At 44.8% G+C, this 9,944-nt stretch overlaps 1 protein-coding gene across 3 annotated transcripts in view; it reads right to left on the reverse strand.

Moving 5' to 3' along the window:
- Positions 1 to 8,181, reverse strand: part of GNG12 (G protein subunit gamma 12) — a 39,506-nt gene extending 31,325 nt beyond the window's left edge. The window contains exon 1 of one of the 3 annotated variants that reach the window (XR_013987323.1): positions 7,731 to 8,161. The gene's annotated coding sequence lies outside the window, so the exon portion shown is untranslated. Of the gene's footprint in view, positions 1 to 7,730 lie in introns of all 3 variants that reach the window. The other 2 variants (XM_081008958.1, XM_081008957.1) reach the window with 2 other exon arrangements.
- Between the last annotated feature and the right edge of the window lie 1,763 nt (positions 8,182 to 9,944).

A 9,944-nucleotide genomic window follows, 5' to 3' on the forward strand; every position in this document is an offset into this window, starting at 1 on the left:
TCTGCAAAACAGGGTGAGCTCCCATTGCTCTGTCACAGGTTCTGCTAACATAGCAGTTCGAAAGCATACCAGTGCAAGTAGATAAATAGGTAAGGTAAAAAGGTAAAGGTAAAAGATAAATAGGTACCACTGCAGTGGGAAGGTAAACAGTGTTTCCGTGTGCTCTGGCACTCATCACGGTCCTCCACGCACCAGTAGCAGTTTAGTCATGCTGGCCACATGACCCAGAAAGCTGACTGTGGGCAAACAACAGCTCCCTCGGCCTGAAAACCGAGATGAGCACAGCACCCCTTAGTCGCCTTTGACTGGACTTAACCATCCAGGGGTCCTTTACCTTTTACCTTATTAGGGATAATGAGTTTAGACTGATCTGCACCCTGACACATGAAAGTTGTTGTATACATTCAAGCCTGTCTTTCCCCAACTTACCACTATTTTTCTGCATATCTGAACTTTAAGTGACTTGACCAAGAACAGAAAGGAACCTTAATGACTACGCATGGCTCTGAGCCTGGATATTTCTACATCCAAGTATGTCAGTGGCTCGTTTGGTTTATTTGCCTACATACAATGCATCCTATTATTCCTCCAGGTGAGGTGGAATGGGATCAAAGGAAAAGGAAGTTATAGGCACAATATGTATCTGTTTGGATATAAAAACATTCACAGATTACTACCGATTAGAAATGCAAGATTATGCATGGTCTTTTTTTGTTGCAACTCTGGTTTAGCAAGGGTGCATCATGAAATGGGAGAACAGTTAAGCACATTAACTGACTCTACCTGTCTTTTGAGCCTTGGAATACATTGTTTAGCCAACGTATCAACCACTTGTTTATTTTCTGACCGCTAACACAAGATCAAAACGATACTTGCTTCTTCCAGACCTACACTGAAAGCATAAACTTTTACCAGTGCCTAAATCTCTAACACAACAAGAACAGGAACGAGGAAAAAAGAGCAACTGAAACTACTTGCTTTTATATGGCTAAAAGTGAAAGTAAGATGTGGCAAACAAATTGTAGTACTCTTAAACTGCCAAAAAGGAATCTGATTAAAGTAGGCACAAATAAAAAAATATTACGTGTTTTATTTCTGTTGTACAGAACCCCAGCTGAAATTTAAACACTTGGGACAAGACTTCCCGGTACATAATCCTCATGTAAGCATCACATCAAGGCAGCTGTATCGTGTTCAGCTCAACATCTACAAGGCTTTTCCAGAGGAGAGAGGCTCTTGCATAGTTTCATGTCCCAGAGACATAATGAAATTCTACAGGTGAAGCATAATGAGACCTTTAGAAGATGGGAACATAAAAACAGAAGAGCGTGTTCCTCAATAATGGTGGCACCCAAAGTTGAAATCAAGCAATGGGGGCAACATAAATGAATAACTGTCTGATTCCACAATTTTCAAGAACACAGGACAAACTTTAGTACACAGAAGCCCCATGTTAAGCTGAAGACAGCTGCTTTTGTGCGGCGTGTATTTCCATGGACCCCCCCCCAAGCCTCCTGACATGGAAACAAATTGTAGTAAATTTAAAGTAGGATGAGCACTGAAAATTGTTCAATAGCCCTGTCCTTCATACTATTAAGTACTATTGTGTCCCATGGCCACAGATACTGAACTGCATACCAGTTTATGTGTAAGCAAGAGCTTGTCTAGAACAGGCAAGAAATAATAGGCTTGGGAAATATATTGAGTGTATAATTAGTTATCATAATATAGCAAAACTTAGCATGAGTACTAAGTTTTCAGACGGCAAGTCTAAACACTTTCCCAGAAGTAAGCCTCACTGGGACTTACTTCTGAGTAAACATGCACAAGATTGGACTGTAATGAAACAGCCAGCATAGCCCTAATTACCGCATCAGACACATTAGATAAGACAAAAATTGCTTTCTCCCAGTGCTGACATGAGCGAAGATGTTTGAATTGTGTACAAAAACAACTAGGCAATTACTTCACAGACACGAAGAATAGGTCCCTAATGCTGTAAAGAATGTGGTTGCAGAAGTATTAAAGAGCAGTGCTGATAATGAGCAACACTGGTTTGCCACCCATAACTAAACTATTTTGTAAATATTTTCACAAACCTAAGAAGCTATTTTTATCCAAACAAGAACACTGATAACAATTCAGCCATTGCTTTACGAAAGTCATCATGTAACAATGGTAATTTTTGACAGAATAATCTCCAATTTAACAAATTCTCCCCTTCTGTTCTCCACCCACTCAACCCACAGGAACTATTATTATTCGTGTTCCTACTGTGCATCACAAGTTCCTAAAAAAAGAAAAGAAAAAAAAGAGCCTTCCAGAGATTTACACCGATTATGGGGAATCAGATCATTAGCCCACCTAGACTGGGGTTATGTACCCCAGCGAGCAGCAGCTCCCCAAGTTACACTCAGAATAATCCCACTGAAATAAACAGACTTAAATTAGCCACGATTAATTTTAGTCCATTATTTCAACAGATTTGCTCAGTGCAGCTTTGCTTTAAACCAGAGCCTAGGAATGGCACAGTCTCTTTAAAACCAGGCACGTAGTTTGTGGTTGCTCCTGAATCTGACACTGTCCCTGGGTGCTGAGTAAAGGAGGGGCACCTCTACTCGATCCAAACACCCCACAGCCCAGAACTGCGGGGTGGGGTAGGGGCTGGAATGCTCTGCCCAGACGGGCACAATAGCCATAGCTTTTTCTGAATAAAACAGACCTGGCCACTGCCATTCGTGTCTTAGTATCATCCATATTAGGGTACAATAACACACTTTTATGTGGAGCTGCCATTTGCAGAATTTTCATGAAGTACAATGGATTCAAAACACAGTGGTCACAGTATAAACTGGGGCTCATCGTGGACAGCATATAACAACTTTGATATCTGTAATTTCCTGGAACTGCAGCCCAGACATTTATTGAAATATTAATTGCACAATTGTAGAAACTGTGTTATTGTTTTCAGGGACTGTATAATTTTCAAATCTCATTTATTTTATTGTACATTGCTTCTAGATGTGAAGTGGTTTATAAATATTGTAAATTGTAATTGTATTGTAAATTGTATTGTAAATATTGTAAAATATTGAAACATTCAGAAAAATGTCTCTGGGTGCTGATTTTCTGCATTGAGCGGACGTATCTTTAGGACACCTACCTTAAGAGTTTACCCCGGATCTCAGATTAACATCAGAGGCTTTGCTCTGACTCATCTGAGACTCAGCCTGCTTATGAACAAATGTAAGCTTAGTATTGTGATGAATTTCCCTTGACATGGTAGGGCAACTGATTTGGTTATTCATTATTATTGAATTTGTAATATGTGCCTATTTTACGGTTTTCAGTACAATTTTCCAATAGACCATACTCCTTTGGTTTGTTTAATTTGCTCTATTCAAAGATTTAGTTATTATATATTTTGCAGTTTGTTTTCAAATACAATGACTGCTTGATAATATACTGTAACTAAACTTTAGAAAAGTAAAAAGCTGTTTTGGGTGGGATATTGGGACAAATGTTGTATATAACCACTCCTGATCCCCCCCCCCCCCCCCGCCGCTGTGGTCTTATTTAGTTTCAGCTCTATTCTTTTACTGAGTTATCTTGTCAGCTGCCTTGATGGCCTTGATGGAAAATAAAAAACATGTGCACTGCCACTGAGCTATGGATCTTCCTCTATTTGGAACATATTTAACTCTGTTCCTAAGCAAGAACTTGCGCGTGTTGCTTAAGACACAATACAGTTCTGGATAACTGACAGGATTTATGTTTTCAGAAACGGGGATCACCCATTGCTTCTTTATCACAGAACCCTAGACGTAACCTGATATTTGCAGCACCTAGCAGACAGCAATTTATTCTGCAATCTCCATTTTGGAAGAGAGTCTAAACACAGACTTCATGGCTACAACATCTCCCTACTTTTTTGTATTGTTTTGTTTCATTTCACACCCCCTCCCCTTCTGCTTTGCTTAAGAACTAGCCTGATAAAGAGTTCTGGAGAACTTGCTCTCTATTTTGTGAATCATTTGTTATGATTTTAACATTATTATCTAGAGGAGACAGGCATTTATTTGGAATCTCACCATGTTTAAGGGCACAAAGTTTGCTATCCAAAACCGAGACAAACTTCATTTGGTACTTGCATAAATCTTTCCGTTTCTGGAACTTTAACAACAGTTAATAAAAATATAAAAGCTGCAGTTTAAGTAGCAATTGGGAACATCAGGCCTGGGTGGGGAGAACCACATTGCAGCTTCTCTACTTGACTTTCAAAACTCTTCCCAGTCCATGCCCCCTATCCCAGGACCCTGCTTCTTAACAACCCTGTTCTGCACTCTCCTCAAGTGCTTCTGCCAACTGAAATGTGTCCTTGAACTGTGATTCTGCCTCTTCCTTGACTGGAGGATCAAAAAAATATTATTATTAATATTTATTAAAATTCTATGCCGCCCGTCATCTCAGGTTTACAGGGCAGTTTACAGTATAAAATATACATAACAAAATAATGAACAAAAACAATGCATGCGGAGTGTTTATGCAAAAACCTTGGGGGGGGGGTTGTAGCTAAAAATACAGGTTACTGTAAGAGTCACACCTATTGCTCCACTCACTTTTCTTTGTCTCTGATCCTGCCCACAGCTAGCAGGTGAGCCCATGAGGAAATGTGACCCTTAGGCTGAAAAGGGTTCCCTCAGCCTGAGAGAAAGCTTTAATGGGGGGGGGGGTGTTTTCAAGCGGAAAGAGGTAAAAATGAGTTGACGATTACAAGTATACGAAGCAAATGTGTACAAAATGGAAGATTCCAGCATTAAAAATGTTGGGTCTGAAACAGCTAAAGTGTAAGAAGAAGCAAAGTTTAATCCCACTCTGCAAGGTTTCACTATCCAGTAAGCTTTATGTTTCACCTCCATAGCAAGCAAGACTATCATTAAACATGACAGAACTTGTTAAATAAACTCCCTTATGTTCTCGCTGTGAGATTTTTCTTGTGACTAGGCTTTCCGATCAGTAGGCGTCCATAAATCCACCTGCGCTGCAGCTTGCTGGGTCAAGGGCCCCTACTCAGTGTAACCTGAGAAACCCTCTCCTGCCTCTCACCTTGAGAGGGAAGAAGGGGGCCTTCGCACTGTGCAGTGCTTGTGGGGAGAGTTAAGAGACACTCCCGCCTCCCCCGTGACAACACACACACACTACAGTCAGGAAGGGGTGTTTCTTTTAAATTACACTGAACAGAAGCATACTGTGCATGCAAGATTAAAGCCCACTCCCAGTGTGATATGAGATGCCCCCTTCTTTTCCCAAGCTCTCTAGCAGATGCAGAAGGCTAAGGGGATGGAGAGAGTCAGCGGCAACTATGGAGTACGGCTGGGTAGTAAGTCAAGCCAACATTTTGTGGACTCTTCCCTTTCATGCTGTTTCCTTCGGGAGAAAAGTGCACTTAATATCCAGCAGACACCAGCTATATGATGCTTATTATTGTTCTAGCAGCTCACAGTCAAGAGTTACACTAAGTTCAGGCTAGAACAACTACCACTCTTTTCCTTTTGCTTGCAACAGCATCAAGATGACTTACGGGAGCAGTTTTATCAGGTTCTCCTTCATAAAAGCATGGGAGTTTGGTAGAAACTAAACACAAGCAGCTTCAAGGAGCAGGAGAATACGGAAAACCTCACCACAGACCCCATAGCTTGCTTTGTTTTCCTTGTATTTTATTTCCACGGAAGCAGAGGTGGCTCACTGGGTGGGGCAGAGTTGCTGCACTAGCTTCCCTGTAGGCTGGATGCTGTTGCTTACTGGGAGGGAGGCAGGCATGGCACACCAAACTCTTTGCCACCTTGTCCTCCCCCCGCCCCTCTTGGTAAGCAACAGCGACCCACATGCTGGAAAGCCCAGCAGCTCTGCCCCACATGGTGAGCCACTTCTGCACAACTGTGCATTAATTTCTTGCTTTCATTTACAAATTCTACCCTTCTGAAACTCCCAACAGAAGAATGGCGTGTTTCTTACGGAAATGCAGAGTTCAAACACCACTAGGTAAATGCTGACTACGTGTCTTTGGTGCAGCGGTGGGGATCCGCTGGCCTTCCAGATGTTATTGGGTGACAGCTACCATCATCTTTGACCACTGCCCACGCCGGCTGGGGCTGATGGGAACTGGAGACCAACATCTTGGAGGGCCCCCTGCTTTAGTGACCCTTTCTCCACGGCAGTCACCACAATGTAGCTCAGCACCAACCATCAGCAAAAATGAGCTGGGAGTGTTGCAGGCCAGCACCATTCATCGTCTTTTGGACACACTGGAAACCAGGAGCAGCCACACTGTACTAAGGAAGCCACAGAACTAAAAGGGAATAATTAGCATCATTAAGCCATAATGGTTGGCAAGGACACCAGCGATGCAGTATGGTTATGTAGGTAACCACCATTTTATTAAACATTACAGCCAGCCACATTATCTTCCAGCCAATAAATATATATCAGTGCCGAATATCCATCATCAAGCAAAAGCCGATCTGCAGCATAATAGGATAGCAGCCTTGTATGCAGTGCTTGCCTGCTGTCTGAGGCACTGATACTGTTTCTGACCCTACAGTGAGGTCTCATTGGTAACTGAAACTCAGAAATGAAAGCAGATAATGCACACGGTGCGAGAACTCAACAATGCTTTGCTGGTACTCTATTCCAGCTGATGGGAGTTGTAGTCCAAAACATCTGGAAGGCACCAGGTTGGAGAAGGCTGGACTAGTCTATATCTGTCCATTGTATCTACTTTGGCCTCTGTGCAATTATGGAAGACAGACCCATCCAGCAACCCAAGGCACCTCAGGTAGCAACCTCACATTGCCCTGCTTCTTCCCATCAGAGCCAACAAGATGTGGCAACAGCAGAAAACTCAAGATGGTTTTAAATGGGGATTCTAGAAATGCACCATTGGCAGTTCAACACTACCGTAACAGTCATAATAGCTAAATGGAAGCTCCAGGTTTAGGTCCTGAAACAAGTTTTACTGTTATGATAGGTATGTTGATGCAATTCTTTATCAATATTGTGGTGGTGGTGGTGTTGTTGTGCACCACCCTAGAATCAACCAGAATCTATAGGCAAGTTACTAGATTAGCACTCTGGTCCTTGCTTGGGGGCTTCCCAGAAACATCTGGCTAGCCATTTTGGAAACAAGCCACTTTGGAAACAAGACGGACCTTCAGCCCGAAAACTCTTCCGACGTTCACACATACACAGAATCACCCTCCATGTTCTCTAACACGGGACAAGAGCCACCCTCCGGGTGCGGACTCCCTAGCACACCTCGTTTCGAGAAAAAGGAGCCAACCCACCCTCTCCCCACGACCCGGCGCTGGTGGCGTGGAAACAGTGGCCTAGCGAGCCCGGGAGGCGCCCGCCCGCGCGCGGCAACCACGCCTTGCTCAGCGCCCCGCACCGCGGCCAGGAAGAGGCGGCGGGGGCAGCAAGCCGACGGCTCTCCCGCTCCCCACGACGACGGCTCTGCGCGCCTCGAGCGGCCGAGGAAAGGCAGCGGGCGGCCGCGGAGGGGGCAGTCCTCGGCCCGGCGGCTGCAATGGCGGGAGGCGGGGACAGCGCCCGGGCGGAGAAAGAAGCAGGAAAGAGCAGCGCTGCCTGTGGCCCGGGGAGGCCCTCCTCCCTCGCTCCCGCTCCCTCCGGCGGCGGCGGCGGCGACTCCGCGCCGCGCCCGCCCTCCTTACCGTGCGCCTCGCCGCCTCAGCCCCTTCTCCGGCCGCCGCCGCCGCCGCCCTCGCAACTCGGGACTCCGCCGTCTCTATGGGCGACCGGAGCTAGCCGACCTCTCACCCGCTGCTCCTCCTCCTCCTGCTGCTGCTGCTGCCGCCTCCGCTGCTGGCTCCGCCTGGCCCCGGGCGGGGAAGGGACGAGGCTCCTTCCTGGGCCAGGACTGCGCGCTGCTCTCGTCCGCCCAGCAGCGCCTCTGCCAGCGGGGAGAGGATCCGGGGGCGGGAAGAAGCGCCCTCTCCTTCCTTCCTCCCTTGCTCGGCTCCTCGGAGGCAGCAGGAAGCCTCTCTCCCGGGCAGGGTCCGCGGCGCCTCCGTCCCAGGCGGGGTTGGGGAGCGGCGGGAGCCCTGAGTTACCCCGCGGCCCTAAAGCACCTCTGCAGAGTTTCGTTTTAAGGCAGGAACAGGATTGAGCCCGTGGCCACCGCCAAGGGCGGGCGGGAAGTGGCTGCTGGTCGTTTTCCCTCCCTAAGAATTGTAGACTTGGAAGGGTCATCTAGTAGTCCAACCCTCTGCAGCACGGGATCGCAACTAAAGCATCCATGGCAGATGATGACAACAACAACACTTTTATCATTTGTATGCTGCCCCTCAGACTGGGTTGCCAAAGCCTCTCAGGCCGGCTCCCAACAAAATGTTGAAAACACAATAAAACATCATTAAATACTCCCCTAAACTGGGGCTGCCATCCAACCTCTGCTTTAAAACCCTTCGAGTCTGAGGGAGCCCATCCCACTGTCAAAAAGTTAGTTGGAATCTCCTTTCTTGTAACTTGAAGCCAGTTGGTTTGGGTCCTACACTCAGGGGCAGAAGAAACCAAGCATGCTTCCATCTTCCATGTGATAGATATTTGAAGATGTGATATGATACCTTCTCTCAAGCAGGCTTCTCCTTTCAAGGCGAAAGGCAGGCCTCTCCTGCGTTCATTCTCAAATTTGGGGTAAAACTAGGAGGCGATGTTTGTGTAAGAAGCTGTGTGAGCTCCATTCTGGTTTTGAAAAGAAATTATTGGGCTGAGCATGTGCTGGATTTCAGATGTGTAAAATTGCCTTGAGACAATTGTGTATAAGGCAATTAATAAATTAACAATTATAAAAATAAAATAATAACGTTTTGCACCTGTTGGTGGACTTCAGGGTTCTATAAACACAGACACACACAGTAGATCCCACCAGCCTGAAGTCTGCCCACTCCTGGTAGGCCTGCATGTTGACTGTATCCGGTTCTTAGACATACACCAGAAAAGTCCTAATAGGTCGGACCAAAGATCTCTTTAGGCTATCTAACCAGATGCCCCCAGGAACCCCACATGCAAAGCATGAGGGCAACAACCTTCCCTATCTATTCATTCCACCAAATACCCCACTGCATTTGATTGTTCCATTTACCCATCATAGCTAATAGTTGGAAGGAAGACTTACCAGGAAATTGGGCTTCTTTTAATATTGTTGTGATTTGCTTGAAAAAAGCCCAACTGGCTTAACATGGTTCTGTAGTTCTGGCTATTGACATATGTTAAAATCCATGCCCAGCCATAACTCAATGACCTTGAACAAACTGCTGTATTTATTTTTATTACATGTACTTGTTAAATTTATACTGTCTCATTTAGTCCAAAAAGAGTCTCCCCCATTTCCCTGTCAGCCCAATTCCACAACTGTATATAATAAATAAAAATGACCTCATGTGGAAGTATGAACTAAACACAGTGAAGAGTCGAAAATTATAATCAACACAGAGGAAAGGAGCTGACATGAAGCTTCAAAATCTTAACATAACTGAACCGAGACATATTCATTAGGCTAGATCATGTTGAAGTCTTAATTATGTATTTGAACGTCTTCAAGAACAAAGCAGAAAACATAATCTGCTGCTGAATATATTATATTATTGAAAATAATTTGCAATGATTTTGCTTTAAAAACCAACAAACAGGTATTTATAGCCTATGTTCTTCTCAGAACACTTACTAGTTGTGAACTATAGCTGAGTAGTATATTAAGAGTTCAGGGTCGTGTAGATTCAAAATACTGTAAAACCTCTCTCTTAAATGTGAGTCAAAATGGTTGAAGATGATAATAATGGAACAGTTCCTCAGAACATGTCTCATGTTTGTCTCCATTTATTTCCATCCAGTCATGCTGACATACTAAAGAGGAAAGGTGAAATGCT

Source organism: Podarcis pityusensis, assembly GCF_964106645.2.
Source record: "Podarcis pityusensis genome assembly, chromosome: 6".
Taxonomy (NCBI): Eukaryota; Metazoa; Chordata; class Lepidosauria; order Squamata; family Lacertidae; genus Podarcis; species Podarcis pityusensis.